This window comes from Platichthys flesus, chromosome 8 (assembly GCF_949316205.1).
Source record: "Platichthys flesus chromosome 8, fPlaFle2.1, whole genome shotgun sequence".
Taxonomy (NCBI): Eukaryota; Metazoa; Chordata; class Actinopteri; order Pleuronectiformes; family Pleuronectidae; genus Platichthys; species Platichthys flesus.
In genome coordinates this window covers 1,460,766-1,468,369 of record NC_084952.1, presented here as the reverse complement: position 1 = coordinate 1,468,369, position 7,604 = coordinate 1,460,766, and positions in this window count along the sequence as shown.

Here is a 7,604-nt window from a genome sequence, read left to right as displayed (position 1 = left end):
CGGGCGGCTCCGCTCCCTCAGACGTGTGCTGTGTGATACTGAGACGTTATCAGACGAGCTCCGTGTGTCACAGCAGGAGGTCGGTTCTCAGCCCGATGGGAAGAGTCGGGCCTCAGTGGAAACCCAGGCTGTTGGCCGAGTGCCTGCAGGCGGCTGATAAGAGTCCGAGGCCCGAGGTCACGACCTCTGTCAACTGTTCCCTGTGATGGTTCATCTGAGCCTGCAATGCTGCACCATGTCCACGAGGTGGCAGCATCTCAACACGAGAGTCAAGCAGCAACTGATAGAAAACCTGCAAAATACTCATTCATATAGTATTAATGAGTAAGTTGATTTATATCCAGATTTTTTTAATTCCAACCTCATGATACTTTAACTTCTTCTTGCTTGAGTTTCACGTGAACAATTGAATAATGTCACAAGGATTAAAGATAATTTTAATTAGCTTATTTTTAGGCATTAATTCATCACAAGTGGCAAATATAACTGATTTATGAGAATCTAGTGTTGAAAGATAAAAGTCAGTTAGGATTGTTTTGATTATTCAGTTCAAAGCTCTTAAGTCTTTTGTTTCCTGTGAATCAGAGTCGATTGTGTCATTGTGTAGCTCTTTGTTGACCTGAAGCTCTGACCTGCTGCAGAGGTTCTCAGTCCCCGGAGGCCGGACCCCCCCCCCCCCCCCCCCCCCCCCCTGTCTCACCTCTGATGTCCTCATGTTCTACCTGTTCACTCTGCTACATGCTACAAGGAGGAGGTCAGGAAATGTCTCTCAGGGACGCACTGGAGAACAGATCTTTGTTATTCAGATGACATGTTGCAGGGGCTGTGGGTCCTGATGGATAAACACACAGATCCAGGAAGATCTGGTTCTGTCCTTCAAGTCGGAACCAGGACGGACAGAACACATCCAGATTCTTCAGTGTCAGCTGTAATTTATCAGTGTCCACTCAGAGTCGTCCCCTCGCTTCCTTCCTCCGTCTCCTCTGTCCTTCCTCTCGTCTCCATCTCTGGACGCCCTCCATCCATCCTCTTGATTTCTCCTCCTCTTCCTCCTCTTCCTCCTTCCTGTCTTTATTCACATGTCGAATGTCAGTGATTTTCCCTCCTGGACTTGACCCAGTGCAGCTGAGGTCCCACCCCTACACACACACACACACACACACACACACACACGCACACACACACACACACACACACACACACACACACACACACACACACACACACACAAACAGCTGATGGTTTACTGGTACATGCGGCCTGATTGCTTTACAAAAACACTGAAGTAAATTTGACAAATGCGAAATAATACATTCTTAATTTAGTTTTTGTCATTTTGTTCTTTTTGTGTATTTTATGAGCTGTTGCTTGGACAGACCCTATTTGTGTCTCTATAGTTTTCAATGCTTTATAATTATCTGTATATATGTATATTTAGTCTGAAACTTTTCTTTTGATGTTCATCAATGTTGTTTTTGTGTTCATCCAGAAACCGACATTAGCAGAAAGTTATTTTCACAGTATTAGAAACATTAAATTGAACTTCGTGCTCAGCAGGTTGATTCACAGGTGAGACGGGAACTCAGTGTGAGCTGTTAAATCCTGACACTGTTTGGTTTTTCACTGGTTTTTCATTTAACTCCATTTCTCTTCCTACACAGAGAAAAAGAAAATGTGATTTTCCCTCAGGTCTGTTTGTTGTGTTTGAACAGAAACGTGTAGAAAATATAATTACGCCTTTTCTAAAAGAACACAGCGTGTACGCCTGCCTTCAGAGGAATGAATTTAAATAACAGACACACACACACACACACACACACACACACAAACACACACACAGTAATACCCCCTCTGTTCTTGGCATTTACAATGAGAGCGTTTGTTGGAATAAGCAGCTAATCTCTCTCTGCTCATGTAAATGTCTTGTGTTGACTTTTCCTCTGGAGACAGAAAATACACTGAACCACTTCTCTGTTATTCAACAAGAGAGGGCGTCTTCCCCCCCCCCCCCCCACACACACACATGACATCGTCCTGTATGTGTGTGAATGTGGTGAAGCATGACACATGATGTCAGTGTGAATTATAAACACTCATCATCAATCCAGAGAAAATGATTCAGTGACATTTTGAGATTTATGATTTTTCTTTCATATCTTTGTAAATAGGATCTTTGTATATTGACACAGGAAGACACAGACTTCACGTGGGTCTAGTTTTATGAGATTATATTATTAATCAATTAATTAAAATAGTTTCAGATTAATTGATGATTAAATGAATCCTTCCTTTGAAATGTTTTCTGTCTTTTAACAGAAGGGCTGCAACTCCTGTTTATTTCGACTATCAATTCATATTCAGACTATTTCTCTCTGTTAAACTGATCAATAATCTGGTTTTTAAAATCTTAACTTTGTTTTCAAACGTGTTTTCAACCAACCAAAAACTGAGGTTGAAAATGTCAGAAGTAGACCGACTCTATCTTGAACTGGTGGATCTGCTGGGAACTGGTGGATCTGCTGGGAACTGGTGGATCGGCTGGGAACTGGTGGATCTGCCGGGAACTGGTTGATCTGCCGGGAACTGGTGGATCTGCTGGGAACTGCTGGATCTGCTGGGAACTGGTGGATCTGCTGGGAACTGCTGGATCTGCTGGGAACTGGTGGATCTGCTGGGAACTGGTGGATCTGCTGAAAACAGCTGGATCTGCTGGGAACTGGTGGATCTGCTGGGAACTGGTGGATCTGCTGGGAACTGGTGGATCTGCTGGGAGTCTCTTCTGGTCTCTGACTCGTCGACTTGCAGCTGCTCCGTCTGCTCGACACAGAACTTTGTCACCAGCTTCTCACAGTTTCTCATCGAGAGGAACAGACGCACATTAATATCACACTTTGCTCTTTTCGGGCCGATGAAGGATTCAAATGAACAACAAGTTCTCACAACCAGTGTGTCATCGCTTTCAGCCTCGTGCTGCTGAACAGGAAACTGACGACTGGTGTTTCTCACAAACTTTACTTCTCACAACTAAAGGCCTCAAAGTTCTGTGACTTCATTCGTGAGTCGAAACTCAAAGAAGAGATTCACAGATTTCAAGGTAAATGAATGTGTTTCACTTTAAACCCTTTAGTGTCTCACACACTGAACAGCTGTGGCTGGTTTGGAGGATTTGTAGATTTCTTGGCCTCTTGCCTTTAATAAGCTGAATAATATTTTCACCAGGAGCTTAATTAACCGACTGGAATATGAAGTCAACTATTTAATTACACTAAAGATTTCTTTAATTAAACAGCTCAGTCAGTGTTTCCCTATTATACAAATAAACTATGGTCTTTAACTTATTTTAAATTTAAAATACAAATTTAAATTATTAAACATTGATGAATCCTATTTATTGAATTAATGAATCTGTTTAATGTTTCTCGGCTCATGTTCCCTCAGTTCATGCTCATTGTTCATCGTTAAGATATTAGTGTAGTTAAGAAAAGTTCATAATAATTAACTACCCATAATCCAAAGCAGTAAAGATCTGTGGAACTAGGTTTTATGTGAATTTAAAAATAGTTGAAAATAGAGTTCATATTGTTTGTGGGCAACAATTTGAGTCACATTTGTTCAGCCTGAATCCTTCACATTTTGGAAAATGAAAGTTTTGAACTTTCATACAAGTCCAGAAACTCGATATGATTTTATTGATCTATTCACTTTATATATGAAGCATCAGAGATCATGATATCCTGAAAACTTAAGACTGTTTATAAAAACATATAATAACAACCTGAGCAAAACCATTCTTACTTTATCAAGAGAAAAGTCTCAAAGATTTGACTTCATGATGATTTATCAGACTTGATTAAAACAATAGTAAATATTACCTGAAACTCAACATCAGGCTTTTTTCAACTTGAGCTAAAACATCACAAGATTCCAATTAAACACAAAAAAGTCTCAATATGAATTTAGAGACAAAGCGTAGAATAAAAACACAGGAGAGCTTTTTATAAACTTTTTTTTTATTAGTGTTATGCATTGAATTTCCAAAAAGAATGATTCATTTCTATTGATGAGACAGTTTTACAGTGATTGGGCTCCACACATAATATGTGACATGCAATTAAAGGAGAAAAATAGCAAAAAATAACTCATATTATTTTACAATCTTAACCTCTGCACCCTGAAATGATTTTTCACCCTGAAGTAAAAAGAAAGACCTTCTTGATTCAGGTCACGGAACTTGGATAAAAAACGTTCCTCTTCCACTGTGGAGCTAAAGGGACCCTGCCAGGCACTGGACCCGAACACTGTGGTGCTGATGGGACCAGTCGAGAGCGTCCACTCCTCAGACGCCGCAGCGCTGCCGTTTTAACATTTCAACATTTCAACGAATCCTAGTGCAAATGCCAAAAAGACTGGAATGTATTCAATGTGTTTGTCTTCACAGTAAAAGTTGTGCTCGCAGCTGAGAAGACGAACTCCGAAGAAGCTGACGAGCTTCTTCTTATCGGCGAAACGTTCACCGAGACCGAAGCGTTCATGTCTGCATGTCGTGGCAGGATTCAAGCGGTTTTCTAATATTCATCAGGTCACGAGGAAATGTGAGTTAAGAGGCAAACGCTGCGGCGGCGTCACCGCGTTCAGGGAAAGTGAAGCCGCGTCTGGAGTCGGATGAAACATACAAGTTTTTATTTCTAATATATTCTGTGCTCCACTCGATGCATTTCATTAAACTCACACATCTATGCACCTCTCAGCAAACTGCCAGTATAAACTCTTTTGTGTTAATGTTTCTATTCATGAGAAGATCACCGAACCTAAAGGGGAGTGTCTGCTTTCTGTTTTCTGGCGGGAGGACGGATGGCAGCTCTCAGATCTGTGAATGTTTCTGGGCTCCTGACAACAGAAGTGTTTTGATGATCCAGTTTCTCAGTCGCAGCCTCGTCGGCTCGAGTCTCCCTCAAAAAACCAGAATCAACCCGTCGGTGGTTTGAGTCTCTGAGTGGAAACGTATCAGAAGAAACAAGATGTTTAACGTCCTTTCATTTCTAAACCCACTCGTGTGGTTTCCATCCATCTTGTTCACCCTCTTCTACCTCATACATACCGATCTAATATACAGTTTATACACGTCCATGTGAAATAATACCTTCTCTCTATCACATCTACTCAAACAAACAACTTCTGAGTCTCACACTAAACCCAGGATGCTTCTAAACTGACAAACACGCTGCTCTACAAACAAGGATCTCATGCAGAGTTTAATGAGGACACTAACGAACCCCCCCCCCCCCCACACACACACAGACAACATGGTAATAGCCCTTTTCTCTTTTCTGAGGCAGTTCACGAGCTGCGACGCCTCGAGACCAGAGACTCAGAGACTCGTCTACACACCGAGGACGTATGGCTGTCGTTTCCATGAAGGGCAAATGAGTTTAAGCCTAGGCCAGGATTAACGTCCCTGTGTTACACCCCCCCCCCCCCCACCCCCACCACCCACCGGGCAAGGCTTCTGGCTTCGGGTGCAACAGGAATGTGGTGAAGCGATAATTGACTCAACGGAAACAAACTGCACTCGTCTCTATTTCTGCTCAACAACCTCCTCCTGAATCTAACACAGGAACCGATGAGGAGCTGCTGCATGAAGGTAAATCCCTCTGCAGGTGAGTCTCCATTAGAGAGACACGAAAACATGCATGATGAAAAACTACATTAAAATATTAACGGAGAAAAGCATCTAGTACTTATGAGGTTAGAAATAAAGCAGATATTTTAGTTACAGTATCTAAATTCTTTGTTTGTAATTACACGTCCACCATTTTCTAATCCAATGTCCCCAATTCATCTCAGACTCGACGTCTTCAGGTCGTGATCACAGAGGACTTTTAGAAACATCCACCATCTTGGTTTTTGTTCCGTTAATATTCTGACCAGCATATAGCATATAGCATGTAGCATATAGCATATAGCATATAGCATATAGCATATAGCATATCTGCATAGCTGAGATCTGTAGCTAAACTCACAATGATCAAGGGGTCAGATAGCTGTGGGACCTTTAAGACCATAAAGACCACTGATAGTTCCAGAGCTGGTCTCAGGTCAGATGAGTGACAGAATTCGAGGGAGTGTAACAACCAAACTGAAAAACCTTTGTCTGCCAATTTCATCCGATATCTTCAAGGAAAACTACTTCCTCATAAAACTTTGCGTTTCTATAACTGAGCTCCTGTGTGATCACGGCCCTGAACCTGAAGAACCCTGAACTCTGGAGAACCCTGAACCCTGAACCTGAAGAACCCTGAACCTGCTCATCCCACCGCAGCCGATCTTTCTGGATCCAACACAGATTCTGTTGCCTGGAGACTCCCACAGACACAGGACATGTTTGTCTCAGGACATTCGTTGGATTCTCTTCTCGACCAATCGGACGCATGCTCAACATTTGAAAGGAATGTGTGAAGTATTTTTTTTTTTCTTGGACAAATGGCCGAGCCGGGGAGCAGCCCCAGTTCCTGCCTGTGCACAAAGTCGTTCAAAGACACATTTACGTCGTATAAACCGGGACTATATGAATCAACGACATGGTCTCACATCACAGACACGTAGAAAGACGCACACGTAGAAACACACACACACTTACAGTACACGTAGTACACTGAGACAATTAGAACAATGGCTTCTCTTTTCTACGTACATTTTCTTTTACGTATACATTAGTATACATTTTTAAAGATACAAGAACGTGGAGGGTTTACAAACAGATATGCAGATACCGTCTATGTTTTATACAGAAAACAAACATGAGACAGAAAACTTTCAATGCTGAAATATTTTCTTCTTGTCATTTTAATTATTGCGATCTAAACGATATGGCTTTGTCTAGTGAAAGGTCCTATCTGAGCGAGGAAAGGAAAGAAGGGAAACGTTCCTGTGAGGATGATGATGACGACTTTTTAAACCCTTGAGTTGTTCTAAGTTACAAACTCATGGACAACAATGTCTTCACCGTCAAACACCGTCGCACAACTGACCAGTGAAAAGCCACCGGGTCATCGAGGAATAACCAACATGCGTCGTTTGACAAACACATTTCCGTAGATGAAGGTAGTTTGACTCCATGTACAGCTCATATACTTAAATGCTATCGGACACATCTCTACGATGTTTCCTTGGATTACGAGATGCAGGACACAGAATATAATCGGCTCCTAACGAGCTCTTCAGGCAGTGAGATGCGACGGCGCTGGGACCAGTTGGTCTACTGGTTCATCTTCTAGTCGTAGTTAGCCACGGAACACTTCTGCAGGAACAGGCGCGTATGGTTTGAGTTCAGCGTTGGTCTTTGGGACGCATGCACACGCCTCTCACATGCAATAACAACCAAGCTCAACACGTGCGTCCAAGTTTCGGTGGAGACGAAATAAATGGAATAGGTCTCACCAGTACTTCTTTGGTCTCGATGTGGACGAACTTCGGTTTAAGTAAACTTATGAGTTTAAAAGACGAGGAGAAAGGTTCACTGAAATAAATCTCATTTTTCCTTTTTTGCATTGAAATAAATTAGCAGCACGTTCACAAAAACACAAATAAAAAATCCAGACGTTTGC